At 34.7% G+C, this 15,053-nt stretch overlaps 1 protein-coding gene and 1 long non-coding RNA gene across 2 annotated transcripts in view; both read right to left on the bottom strand.

Annotated features, from left to right (window-relative positions):
• The window catches only part of LOC127734696 (antiviral innate immune response receptor RIG-I-like), a 65,014-nt gene that overhangs the window by 29,188 nt on the left and 20,773 nt on the right, over positions 1 to 15,053 (bottom strand). The window lies entirely within an intron of this gene.
• LOC127734730 (uncharacterized) lies at positions 4,839 to 13,427 on the bottom strand. The gene is made up of 3 exons (XR_007997724.1): positions 12,933 to 13,427; positions 9,034 to 9,820; positions 4,839 to 5,234 (listed from the first exon to the last, which is right to left on the bottom strand). It is a non-coding gene; the product is annotated as an uncharacterized LOC127734730 (long non-coding RNA).

The raw sequence follows: 15,053 nt of genomic DNA, 5'->3' as shown, positions 1-15,053 counted from the left end.
CGTCGTGTTGAAACGCCACTGCTGCTCATGTAAATACAAACTCGATGATAGTCTAATTCTGTGATGTTACATTTGAGGAAATGATGACGGGATGTGGTTACGACAATTGGTATATATCCATCGTCTTCTGTGAAACAGATATTCCATACTGTAAACCAACTCGTGATGGCGACCGTAAAATTTTCCGATCGAATTCCAATGTGCTGAATAAAATCAAATTGTTAATAAAATGCTTCGCAGAGCGCAGCCTGCTACGACCGCAGAGGTCGAACCTTGAACAGTTGGGGCAAGTTTGGACACAATATTCAAGCTTGATACTGTCTGAATTTGGATTGTGATCAAAATTTTGACATAATATAGGATTCTGACACAAAATAAATGTGGTCAAAGAGCTTAAAGATTTGAAATGGGACATTCATTTTACCTAGAATGGTCTGATATCCAAAATCTAACAACATGGTTAGATTCAGCATATAAAAAAACACCAAAAATTTAATTTTAGTTGAAATCAATCAAAAGTTTAATTTTGGACCCTTCAAACCTTAATATGGACTAACTTGAAAACAGGGCCCAAAATAAAAAATCTAAATGCACAATAAGATTCAGCATATCATACAGCCGCAATAATTCAGTTTTTGATGAAATCAAACAAAGTTTAATTTTGGACCCTTTTGACCTCAATGTAGACCAATTTAAAAATGGGGCCCAATATCCAAAAAAGTAATACAAGGTAAGAACCCCCAAAAATTAAAGACTTTAAATTAATCCCATTGAAATTGGTTAAAAGATTTGTATTTATTTTCAATTGAAGATTTCTTGCTATTGCACAATACTGTGCAATTGAAGATTTCTTGCTATTGCGCAATACTGTGCAATTGAAGATTTCTTGCTATTGCGAAAAACTGTGCTATTGTGCAATACTGTGCTATTGCGCAATACTGTGCTATTGTGCAATACTGTGTTGTTGCGCAATACTGTGCTATTGCGCAATACTGTGCAATTAAAGATTTCTTACTATTGCGCAATACTGTGCTATTGAAGATTTCTTGCTATTGCCCAATATTGTGCTATTGTACAATACTGTGAAATTGCGCAATACTGTGCAATTGAAGATTACAAAAACCTTTGAAGAAAAAAAATATGAACCCCAAAAAATTGGAAAAAAAATCCCCCCCCCCCCAACTTTTCGCAACCCCCCCCCCCCCTTCCTTGAAGTAATTACCCCCAAACTCAATCCCAGCCTTCCCTTTGTGGTATGGAACCTTGTAGTACAATTTTAGAGAGATCCATACACTTACACACGCTATTGTCTTGAAACTAGAAAAAATGCAATGAAGTTTATTAAACTAAAGTTATTGGCAAATTTCCAATGGAATTTATTAATAATAAATTTTTTGGCAAATTTCCAATATACATAATTTAAAAGCAGTTTAGGTGAGATAAACAAAAAAGCTTCATCAGCAACATTTTATATTGGCAAATTTCCAATGAAGTTCATTAAACTAAAGTTATTGGCAAATTTCCAATGGAATTTATTAATTATAAAGTTTTTGGCAAATTTCCAATATACATAATTTAAAAGCAGTTTAGGTGAGATAAACAAAAAAGCTTCATCAGCAACATTTTATATTGGCAAATTTCCAATGAAGTTCATTAAACTAAAGTTATTGGCAAATTTCCAATTGAATTTATTAATAATAAAGTTTTTGGCAAATTTCCAATATACATAATTTAAAAGCAGTTTAGGTGAGATAAACAAAAAAGCTTCATCAGCAACATTTTATATTGGCAAATTTCCAATGAAGTTCATTAAACTAAAGTTATTGGCAAATTTCCAATGGAATTTATTAATAATAAAGTTTTTGGCAAATTTCCAATATACATAATTTAAAAGCAGTTTAGGTGAGATATTCAAATGAGTTTCAATTACCAACCTTACACTGCCTTTTAAATTATGTTTTGTACTTAAGTAATTGTCCATTAACATTGAAACCCTTTTCCCCCCTTTTTAGCACCTTATTCCTTAACGGTTTGAGCCATAACTCCCAAAGACATTTCTTACCATCCCTTTGTGGTATTCCAATATCCAAAATCTAAATACATGGTTAGATTCAGCATATCAAAGAACCCAAAGAATTCAATTTTTTATGAAATCAAATAAAGTTCAATTTTGGACCTTTTAACCCTCAATGTGGACCAATTTGATAACCGGGCCCAAATATCAAAAATTCTAAATACATGGTTAGATTCAGCATATCGAAAAACCCCATATATTCAATTTTTGTTGAAATCAAACAAAGTTTAATTTTGGACCCCGATTTGGACCAACTTGAAAACTGGGCCCATAATCAAAAAACTAAGTACATGTTTAGATTCAGCATATCAAAGAACCCCAAGAATTCAATTTTTGTTCAAATCAAACTAAGTTTAATTTTGGACCCTTTGGACCTTAATGTAGACCAACTTGAATACGGGACCAAAAATTAAGAATCTAAATACACGGTTAGATTCGACATATCAAAGAACCCCAATAGTTCAATTTTTGATGAAATCAAACAAAGTTTAATTTCGGACCCTTTTGGCCTCTAATTCCTAAACTGTTGGGACCAAAACTCCCAAAATCAATCCCAACCTTCCTTTTGTGATCATAAACCTTGTGTTTAAATTTCATAGATTTCTATTTACTTATACTAAAGTTATTGTGCAACAACCAAAAAAAATGCTTATTTGGGCCCTTTTTTAGCCCCTAATTCCTAAACTGTTGGGACCAAAACTCCCAAAATCAATTCCAACCTTCCTTTTGTGGTCATAAACCTTGTGTTGAAATTTCATAGATTTCTATTTACTTATACTAGAGTTATTGTGCGAAAACCAAGAAAAATGCTTATTTGGGCCCTTTTTTAGCCCCTAATTCCTAAACTGTTGGGACCAAAACTCCCAAAATCAATCCCAACCTTCCTTTTGTGGTCATAAACCTTGTGTTGAAATTTCATAGATTTCTATTTACTTACACTAAAGTTATAGTGCGAAAACCAAATGTCTTCGGACGACGACGACGACGACGAGACGACGACGACGACGACGACGACGACAACGACGACGCCAACGTCATACCAATATACGACCGCACAAATTTTGCGGTCGTATAAAAACTGGTGTTATGAATGCTATTACTATATCAATGTAGAAAGATGCGCCGAATATTCGTGTTGCATCTTCAGTTTTTGTGGTAATGTATTATATTATCGAACATATTCCAAAGTGGAAACAGGACGTTAATGCTGAACATAACCATTTAAGAAAAATGGCTGTATGTGAACCGTTAAATCTACAAACTAATCCGTGACCTGAATATATAGCACAGTTATATGGGTTTAATTTTTGAAAATCAAAAATATTCCTGCATGTATCATGTGTATTTTAATGTGAATTTTTCATTGGAACAGAAGGTATAAAAATAAATATTGTTGGGAATATCCCCTCGGTATTGATTTGATTGATATGAACAATAGACGGACAACACGGCTGTCATTCGGTTCATCGAGGAAAATGATCGTAAAAGAATAAGTAAGTCAAGTATTGCGATTGGATCGTGAAAGATCTGGTATAGGATCGTGAACGAAATCTTATCGAGAAGACACATGCAACGTCGGTAAATAATCTAATTCAATCAATTATAATGACAAATATTGGAAAAATAAAACTGTCTGTCAAAATGGTTCAGCATTATGATCAGTATTCGAGAAAAAATAAGTCTTAAAAGTACACCTTTTTTAAAAAAATTTCAAAAGGCAGATTGCTCATCGAAATTTCAGGGAAATAAAAACTTAAACAAACATGATTTTTTTTCTTCAAATTTTTAGTTCATGAACTACTTTTCTCTTAAAAATGTCGTTCAATAATTCTGTTTAAAATAGTTCTTAAAGTTATTTTGATTTAGTTAAATCCGAAACTTTACAAAAATGGTAATATTTGTAAAAATTTGATATTTCGGATCGTGAAAGATCGGGTACCGCATTTTGATGATCGTGAAAAGGATCGTGAAATATCAGTTGCCGCTTATTCGTTCGTATAGTAGAGCATGATTATTGAGTCCCCAAAGTGTCATGTAAATATAAATACTTTCGTCTACCGGAGATATAATCTGGTGTGCACCAGTTTGAAAAATCGTGCACACAACTTCGAAACTCGTGCGTACAACTTTTCAGCTCGTGTGCACGACTTTCAAACTTGTGCGCATGACTTTCAAACTGGTACGCATGACTTTCAAACTGGTGAGGACGCATTTCAAAATGGTGCGCATTACTTTCTAATTGGTGCGCACGACTTTGAAACTCGTGCGCACCAGTTTTTGAAAGTTGTGCTCACAAGTTTTTAGATGTCGTGCGCACCAAATTAAATCTCCGACAATGAAAATATTTATATTTACATAGCCCTGAAGAGGCTCCGTAAGGAGCTCCTCACATAATACTTTCCCGATGAAATACAAAATTGGTAAAATATAAATACATGGGTATACAAAATGAAAACAACACTGTAATAAAATGCTACGCTGGGCGCAGCTTGATACGACCGCAGAGGTCGAACCCTGAACAGTTGGGGCAAGTATAGACACAACATTCAAGCTTGATACAGCACTGAATTTGGATTGCGATTAAATATTTGACACAGCATAGGTTTCTGACACAGAATTAATGAGGTCTAAGAACTTAAAAAATTTAATTTACCTATTCAAACCATATCATTATTATTTGCTTTCATATATAAATCAGAAATAACCAATTTAAAATGGAAAACTTTAAAGAAAAAAAAGGAAAAAAAGAAAAAATATCCCTCCCCCAAATTTTTTGAACCCCCTTATGATTCATTACCCCCAAACTCAATCCCAGCCTTCCCTTTGTGGTATGGTACCTTGCAGTACAATTTCAGAGAGATCCATACACTTGAACACAAGTTATTGTCTGGAAACTAGAAAAATGCTTGTTTTTAGGTCCCTTTTTGGCCCCAAATTCCTAAACGTTTAGGGCAATTACCCCCAAACTCAAACCCAGCTTTCCCTTTGTGATATGGAACCTTGTAGTACAATTTCAAAAAGATCCATACACTTACACGCAAGTTATTGTCTTGAAACTAGAAAAATGCTTGTTTTTTGCCCCTTTTTGGCCCCTAATTCCTAAAATTTTGAGGCAATTACCCCCAAAATCAATCCCAGCCTTCCCTTTGTGGTATGGTACCTTGCAGTACAATTTCAGAGAGATCCATACCCTTGAACACAAGTTATTGTCTGGAAACTAGAAACATGCTTATTTCTGGCCCCTTTTTGGCCCCTTATTCCTAAACGTTTTGAGGCAATTACCCCCAAACTCAATTCCAGCTTTTCCTTTGTGATATGGAACCTTGTAGTACAATTTCAGAAAGATCCATACACTTACACACAAGTTATTGTCATGAAACTAGAAAAATGCTTGTTTTTTGCTGCTTTTTTTGCCCCTTATTCCTAAAATTTTGAGGCAATTACCCCCAAAATCAATCCAAGCATTCCCTTTGTGATATGAAACATTGTGGTACAATGTCAGAGAGATCCATACACTAACACACAAGTAATGTCTGGAAGATACAAAAATGCTTATTTTTGGCCCCTTTTTGCCCCTTAATTCCTTAACTGTTGGTATCGTAACCCCCAAAATCAATCCCAACCTTCCTGTTGTAGAATTGAACCTTATGGTAAAATTTAATAGAGATCCATTCACTTAAACTAAAGTTAGAATGCGAAAACCAATGTGTCTTCGGACGACGACAACGACGCAGGACAACGACGACGCCAACGTCATACCAATATAAGATCGCAAATTTTTTTTGCAGTCGTATAAAAACTGTACAGTTAATAAAAACTAGAGAACCTACGTCTCGCTCACCTTGGTCTATGTGCTTATCAAACAAAGGACACTCTACAAAATTGTGGAGGAGAATGGACTATTAGACTTTATGACAAAAAATTTTATTTTGTTGATCTTGTAAAACTTATCTTTTAGTCTGTTAAGTTTCTCTCTATCTTCTTTAGGTTTTGCTCAAAACACAATAGAAGGTACAAAAAATCCTCATTCAAGGGCAATCACTTCTATGAATAGTGACAGTCTACTTACTATGTCGGCAACCTTTGACTTTTTAATAGATCTTGCCTTGTTAATCATTTTTGTGATTTGAAGTGTTTATTTATCTTTTATAATCTAAATCATATAAGGCATAACGGAAAAAAAAATGTTTCTTTCTAAATATCATATAGTTTTCATGGTAATAGTCAAAAAATGAGAAAAAAATGGTAAAATTTGTCATTTAGGCCATTAAAAAATGAATGTTGGTTTCCCCATACATGTGAAAACTAGATATCATTGAGATGGGAGCCATCTCTGTGGGCCCCGCTGTGAATAATGTGTGGTAAAAAATTTGTATCTTTATCATTAAACATGGGGTTGTCAACTGAAACCGAAGTTTATGACCTTGACCTTTGACCTAGGAGTTGTACATACATTATGACACACCCTCTGGTGTTGGTTTATATACATGTCAAGTATAAATCATAACGGTTCTCAAGATATAGAATAGAGCGGACACGATCTTTACCATAGGACATGGGGTTGTCAACTAAAACCAAAGTTTTTGACCTTGACCTTTGACCTAGGAAGTTGTACATACATGTACATTATGACACACCCTCTGGTGTTGGTTTATATACATGTCAAGTATAAACTTTGAAATCATAACGGTTCTCAAGATATAGAGCGGACACGATCTTTACCATAGGACATGGGGTTGTCAACTACAACCAAAGTTTTTGACCTTGACCTTTGACCTAGGAAGTTGTACATACATTATGACACACCCTCTGGTGTTGGTTTATATGTCAAGTATAAACTTTGAAATCATAACAGTTCTCTAGATATAGAGCGGACACAATTTGTTACGGACGGACGGACGGACAGACTGATCACTATAGGGCGTTCGCCATTCAGCGGGCCCCTAATAATCAAGGCCTGGCAGGCAGGAACAACTTTTTATTTTATTTTATTTTTTTGTGAAAAATCAGTTTCGTCTACAGAGAATGTTGTTGTTTACCTGTAATTAATGTTTATTTCTAATTCTATATTGTGGTATATTAAATCTATGTGAAACTGAAGGAATGAGAATTGAGCAATGTTGAAACACTTGAGATTATCAGACAATTTTAAAAGCATCATTGATAATAGTCATTAGAAATCAAAGAAACTCTTTATTTTTCATCTGCCAAAAAAAAAAAAAAAAGAGAAAAAAAAGAATTGACATGGAGGGTAAAAAGAGACCCGGCAGGGTTAGGGGAAACCACCTATCTTTTTTTGCATGGCCTTATGGGCAATAACTCCTATAAGAATTTATCTTACGTATATGGACAATTGGTAGAGCTCATTATTCTGAACATTTTTGCTCCTTTCAGATTTTCTCTATTTATAACGTTTCAAAAAATAATAGACAAAACTTGCGTTTTACCCCCTATGTTCTATTTTTAGACATGTCAGCAATGTTGGTTTGCAAGGCGGGTCATCAGACACATTTTGTAAACAAGATACCCTAATGATGATTGTGGCCAAGTTTGGTTAAATTTGTCTCAGTAGTTTCAGAGGAGAAGATTTATGTATAAATTACAAAAATTTACAAAAAAAATTGACTATAAAGGGCAATAACTCCTTAAGTGGTCAATTATTTGTAGATCTTACTTTGCTGAACATTATTGCTGTTTACAGTTTATCTCTATCTATACTAATATTCAAGAAAATAACCAACAAGAGTGCACACCCTGAAATGTCGCGCTTCTTTACTACATGTGACTGACGGAAACTTCGTCACATAAGGCACCTATATATACAAAGTATGAAGCATCCAGGCCTTCTACCTTCTAAAATATAAAGCTTTTAAGAAGTAAGTTAATACCACGACTAAAGTCGCAGACTCACCAAAAACTGCAAAATTTCCTTAAAATTACCAATTCAGGGGTAGCTTCCCAACAACGGGTTGTCTGATTTGGCTGAAAATTTAAGGGCATATAGATCTCGACCTGATGAACAATTTTAATCTGTCAGACTTGCTCTAAATGCTTTGGTTCCAGAGATATAAGCCAAAATCTACATTTTACCCCTTGTTCTATTTTTAGCCATGGTGGCCATCAGACTCATTTTTATAACAAGATACCCAAATGATGACTGTGGCCAAGTTTGGTTACATTTGGTCCAGTAGATTCAGAAGATAAGATTTTTGTAAAAGTTAACGGCTGACGACGGACCAAGGTCAGATTAATTCTGCCGGACAGACATGCAAATCATCTGACACACCAAATATAGTTTAATTTAAGGAAGTTCCCTACTCATTTTCAAAATAACAAGCTTTTCATAACACTAGTATATATTGATAGGTGATTAATAAAGGAACCAAAAGAGAAAAACAAAATTATAAAGGTCAATGTGCTTGTTTTCGAGATATTAGCCATTGAAATTTTGGCAGGAAAATGTTCTCTCTTGATTTTTCATAGCTTTATCATTGACAATTTAAGTTCTAAAAAACTATTAAAAAATATCAAAGATTGTATAAGACTTTTACAGATGGCTTATAATTTTACATCTAAAAGATTTATAGAAAGAATAAAATGCTCCGCTGGGGCGCAGCTTGATACGACCGCAGAGGTCGAACCCTGAACAGTTGGGGCAAGTATGGACACAACATTCAAGCTTGATACAGCACTGAATTTGGATTGTAATTAAGTATTTGACACAGCATAGGTTTCTGACATAGAATGAATGTGGTCTAAGAACTTAAAAATTTTTAATTTACCTATTCAAACCATATCATTATTATTTGCTTTTATATATAAATCAGAAATAACCAATTTAAAATGGAAAATTTTAAAGAAAAAAACGAAAAAAAAAATCCCCACCCAAATTTTTTGGAACCCCCTTATGATTCATTACCCCCAAACTCAATCCCAGCCTTCCCTTTATGGTATTGTACCTTGCAGTACAATTTCAGAGAGATCCATACACTTGAACACAAGTTATTGTCTGGAAACTAGAAAAATGCTTGTTTTTTGGCCCCTTTTTGGCCCCAAATTCCTAAACGTTTAGGGCAATTACCCCCAAACTCAAACCCAGCTTTCCCTTTGTGATATGGAACATTGCAGTACAATTTCATAAAGATTCATACACTTACACAAAAGTTATTGTCCTGAAACAAGAAAAATGCTTGTTTTTTTGCCCCTTTATGGCCCCTAATTTCTAAAATTTTGAGGCAATTACCCCCAAAATCAATCCCAGCCTTCCCTTTGTGGTATGGTATCTTGCAGTACAATTTCAGAGAGATCTATACACTTGAATACAAGTTATTGTCTGGAAACTAGAAAAATACATGTTTTTTTGCCCCTTTATGGCCCCTAATTTCTAAAATTTTGAGGCAATTACCCCCAAAATCAATCCCAGCCTTTCCTTTGTGGTATGGTACCTTGCAGTACAATTTCAGAGAGATCTATACACTTGAACACAAGTAATTGTCTGGAAACTAGAAAAATGCTTATTTTTGGCCCCTTATTCCTAAACGTTTTGGGCAATTACCCCTTAACTCAATTCCAGCTTTCCCTTTGTGATATGGAACCTTGTAGTACAATTTCAGAAAGATCCATACACTTACACACAAGTTATTGTCATGAAACTAGAAAAATGCTTGTTTTGTGTCCCTTATTCCTAAACTTTTCTAGGCAATTACCCCCAAACTCAATTCCAGCTTTCCCTTTGTGATATGGAACCTTATAGTACAATTTCATAAAGATCCATACACTTACACACAAGTTATTGTCATGAAACGTATACAAATGCTTGTTTTTTGCCCTTTTATGGCCCCTAATTACTAAAATTTTGAGGGAATTACCCCTAAAATCAATCCCAGCCTTCCCTTTGTGGTATGGTACCTTGCAGTACAATTTCAGAGAGATCCAAACATTTGAACACAAGTTATTGTCTGGAAACTAGAAAAATGCTTATTTTTGGCCCCTTATTCCTAAACTTTTCTGGGCAATTACCCCCAAACTCAATTCCAGCTTTCCCTTTGTGATATGGAACCTTGTAGTACAATTTCATAAAGATCCATACACTTACACACAAGTTATTGTCATGAAACGTATAAAAATGCTTGTTTTTTGCCCCTTTTTGGCCCCTAATTCCTAAAATTTGGAGGCAATTACCCCCAAAATCAATCCAAGCATTCCCTTTGTGATATGGAACCTTGTGGTACAATGTCAGAGAGATCCATACACTTACACACAAGTTATTTTCATGAAACTAGAAAAATGCTTGTTTTTTGCCCCTTTTTGGCCCCTAATTCCTTAACAGTTGGTACCATAACCCCACCTTCCTTTTGTGGTATTGAACCTTATGGTAAAATTTCATAGAGATCCATTCACTTAAACTAATGTTAGAGTGCGAAAACCAATGTGTCTTCGGACGACGACGACGACGCCAACGTCATACCAATATACGACCGCAAAATTTTTTTGCGGTCGTATAAAAATCTCATGTGTCCGAATTGCATCTCTGGACCCATTTGCATAAGGAACGCCAAAAGCCAAAAATCTGTAATCCGGATGCACATATATCGAACTACGTCAATAGGCATACAATGAAATGGGACATAATAGTACAAGGACAAATAAAAGTAAAAATTTAAAGTAGATAAAATGCTACAAAGAGTCAGCACCTAGAATATATAACTCAAGACCATCCTGTATTATTTGTTAAGTAGACACTTATCTATTAGATCTTGCCGGTACTTTACAATAAACTTTTTAAGAAAAAGGAGAAGATGTTCTTTCACAAAACCCTGGATCATTAATCTTTTTGCTCAGGCCCTGATGATGTTTTACAAACTCTTAATAGCAGCTGCAATCTCCTGAAAATCGTACAAGTTGAGAAATGTATATTCCATACGCGGATGAAATTGGTAAATCGCCCCGAAGGTGAGGAAAATTTATAATTTCAAAATTGAAATCATCTCGTTTGTCATACTCTGGTATTGAGATGACCGCTGTAGTCAAATTCGGGATATATGTAAAAATAAAATGCTCCGCAGGGCGCAGCTTGATACGACCGCAGGGCGCAGCTTGATACGACCGCAGAGGTCGAACCCTGAACAGTTGGGGCAAGTATGGACACAACATTCAAGCTTGATACAGCTCTGAATTTGGATTGTGATTAAATATTTGACACAGCATAGGTTTCTGACACAGAATGAATGTGGTCTAAGAACTTAAAAATTTTAAATTGGACATTCACCTATTATGGTCCAATATCCAAAATCTAAATGCATGGTTAGATTCAGCATATCAAAGAACTCCAAGAATTCAATTTTTGATGAAATCAAACAAAGTTTAATTTTGGACCCTTTTGACCTCAATGTGGACAAAGTTGATAATGGGGCCCAAAAATCAAAAATCTAAATACATGGTTAGATTCAGCATATCAAAGAACCCCATATATTCAATTTTTGTTGAAATCAAACAAAGTTTAATTTTGGACCCCGATTTGGACCAACTTGAAAACTGGGCCCATAATCAAAAATCTAAATACATGTTTAGATTCAGCATATCAAAGAACCCTAAGAATTCAATTTTTGTTAAAATCAAACTAAGTTTAATTTTGGACCCTTTGGACCTTAATGTAGACCAATTTGAAAACAGAACCAAAAATTAAGAATCTAAATACACGGTTAGATTCGGCATATCAAAGAACCCCAATAATTCAATTTTTGATGAAATCAAACAAAGTTTAATTTTGGACCCTTTGGACCTAAATGTGGACCAATTTAAAAACGGGGCCCAAAATCCAAAAAACTTAATACACGGTTAGAATCAGCATATTAAAGAACCCCAAGAATTCAAGAATAAAACACCATTGAAATTGGTCAAGAAATAAGCAATTTATACGAAGTATCTTCTTTTGCACAATACTGTGCAATTGAATATTTCTTGCTATTGCGCAATACTGTACAATTGACAATTTCTTGCTATTGTGCAATATTGTGCTATTGGATATTTCTTGCTATTGCACAATACTGTGCAATTGAAGATTTCTTGCTATTGCGCAATACTGTGCAATTGAAGATTTCTTGCTATTGTGCAATACTATGCAATTGAAAATTTCTTGCTATTGCACAATACTTATTATATAATAATTTACACATCCTGTTTGGTGTGTATCTCCTACCATATCATTATAATTTGCTTTTAAATATAAAACAGAAATAAATAACCAACTTAAAATGGAAAATTTTAAAAGAAAAAAAAAAGGAAAAAAAAAAATCCCCCCCCCCCAAATTTTTTGAACCCCCTTATGATTCATCACCCCAAACTCAATCCCAACCTTCCCTTTGTGGTATGGTACCTTGCAGTACAATTTCAGAGAGATCCACACACTTGAACACAAGTTATTGTCTGGAAACTAGAAAAATGCTTATTTTTGGCCCCTTTTTGGCCCCTTATTCCTAAACGTTTTGGCAATTACCCCCAAACTCAATTCCAGCTTTCCCTTTGTGATATGGAACCTTGTAGTACAATTTCAGAAAGATCCATACACTTACACACAAGTTATTATCATGAAACTAGAAAAATGCTTGTTTTTTGCCCCTTTTTTGGCCCCTCATTCCTAATATTTTGAGGCAATTACCCCCAAAATCAATCCCAGCATTCCCTGTATGATATGGAATCTTGTGGTATAATTTCAGAGAGATCCATACACTTGAACACAAGTTATTGTCTGGAAACTAGAAAAATGCTTATTTGTGGCCCCTTTTTGGCCCCTTATTCCTAAACGTTTAGGGCAATTACCCCCAAACTCAATTCTAGCTTTCCCTTTGTGATATGGAACCTTGTAGTACAATTTCAGAAAGATCCATACACTTACAAACAAGTTATTGTCATGAAAGTAGAAAAATGCTTGTTTTTTGCCACTTTTTGGCCCCTAATTCCTAATATTTTGAGGCAATTACCCCCAAAATAAATCCCAGCATTCCCTGTGTGATATGGAACCTTGTGTTACAATGTCAGAGAGATCCATACACTAACACACAAGTTATGTATGGAAGTTACAAAAATGCTTATTTTTGGCCCCTTTTTGGCCCATAATTCCTTAACTGTTGGTACCATAACCCCCAAAATCAATCACAACCTTCCTTTTGTGGTATTGAACCTTATGGTAAAATTTCATAGAGATCCATTCACTTAAACTAAAGTTAGAGTGCGAAAACCAATGTGTCTTCGGACGACGCCGGACGACGCCGGACGACGACGACGACGACGACGACGACGACGCCAACGTCATACCAATATACGACCGCAAAAATTTTTTGCGGTCGTATAAAAATGAGGCCGAGGAAGCTGTATAAGTGTGTCTGTAACCTCAATTTCATGACTTTTAATGGGACCCAAACAGAAAAGTTTGTATCGTTTATGGAAAGAACATCTTCAATACACCTACCTGTAGGTAAAATTAAATGGTATAGATTCTTTGATCTAACCCTTACGAAAACAAAAACGTACACATTAAGATAATACTTGGGGAAGATAACCAGACCCCCTCTCGTTTCAATCATTCGTGGATGCATTTAGCATTATACATTGAATACACAGATATTTAGTTTTCGACAATTTACGATCCTGAAGCTCTTATTATCTAGGATGTCTAGTTACATGTAGCATTGCCTCTTAAATGAAAACAGGTCTAAATATGTGTATATATATATATAATTAAGATCCATTTATCACATCGGTGATCCGTTTATTTGGCAATCGCCAATGGCAGTCAGCAGGGTTAAAGAACATTTGTTGTTCGACCTGTTAGTCAAATGCGTTTTGTTAAAATATACTTTTTCACTTTTTTGGTCTTTTGGAAAATGTTGTTTGTGCGGTATTTGGACCCCTCTAACAAGAAATTTGTTTTGCATGCACACGTATAAAAATTGCGGTTTTTATCCAACGCAATCATAGGTTTGAACGTTGTTTTCAATTTAGACTTGTTTATATTTTTCGTTTGGGCTTGTATTATATTTGCCTTCGGGTTTATATGATCCGTTCATCCTATTTTGACTCCTCAAAATTCAAGAGTCTGTCCTTAATTGAGGTAAATTGTATGGCTTTCCAAAAACCGTTTCGATTCCTAACATCACTGAAGATACATCAATTGTCGAAATCCGGATATGGTGTACAAAAACCTTTGCACCTTTTGTTTGCGGTATATCATCTTTTCTGCAAGTTTATTGTTTTCTGTTTAGTATTAAATTTATAATTAAGATCCATTTATTACATCGGTGATCCGTTTATTTGGCAATCGCCAATGGCAGTCAGCAGGGTTAAAGAAAATTTGTTGTTCGACCTGTTAGTCAAATGCGTTTTGTTAAAATATACTTTTTCACTTTTTTGGTCTTTTGGAAAATGTTGTTTGTGCGGTATTTGGACCCCTCTAACAAGAAATTTGTTTTGCATGCACACGTATAAAATTTGCGGTTTTTCTCCAACGCAATCATAGGTTTGAACGTTGTTTTCAATTTATACTTGTTTATATATATATATATATATATATATATATATTGCCTTCGGGTTTATATGATCCGTTCATCCTATTTTGACTCCTAAAAATTCAAGAGTCTATCCTAAATTGAGGTAAATTGTATGGCTTTCCAAATACCGTTTCGATTCCTAACATCACTGAAGAGACATTAATTGTCGAAATCCGGATATGGTGTACAAAAACCTTTAGACTTGTTTATATTTTTTCGTTTGGGCTTGTATTATATTTGCCTTCGGGTTTATATGATCCGTTCATCCTATTTCGACTCTTTCAAAATTCAAGAGTCTATCCTAAATTGAGGTAAATTATATGGCCTTCCAAATACCGTTTCGATTCCTAACATCACTGAAGAGACATTAATTGTCGAAATCCGGATATGGTGTACAAATTTTAGCACCTCATGTTTGCGGTATACCATCTTTT

This window comes from Mytilus californianus, unplaced genomic scaffold (assembly GCF_021869535.1).
Source record: "Mytilus californianus isolate M0D057914Y unplaced genomic scaffold, xbMytCali1.0.p SCAF_3, whole genome shotgun sequence".
NCBI lineage: Eukaryota > Metazoa > Mollusca > Bivalvia > Mytilida > Mytilidae > Mytilus > Mytilus californianus.
This window is presented reverse-complemented; position numbering and strand designations above follow the sequence as displayed.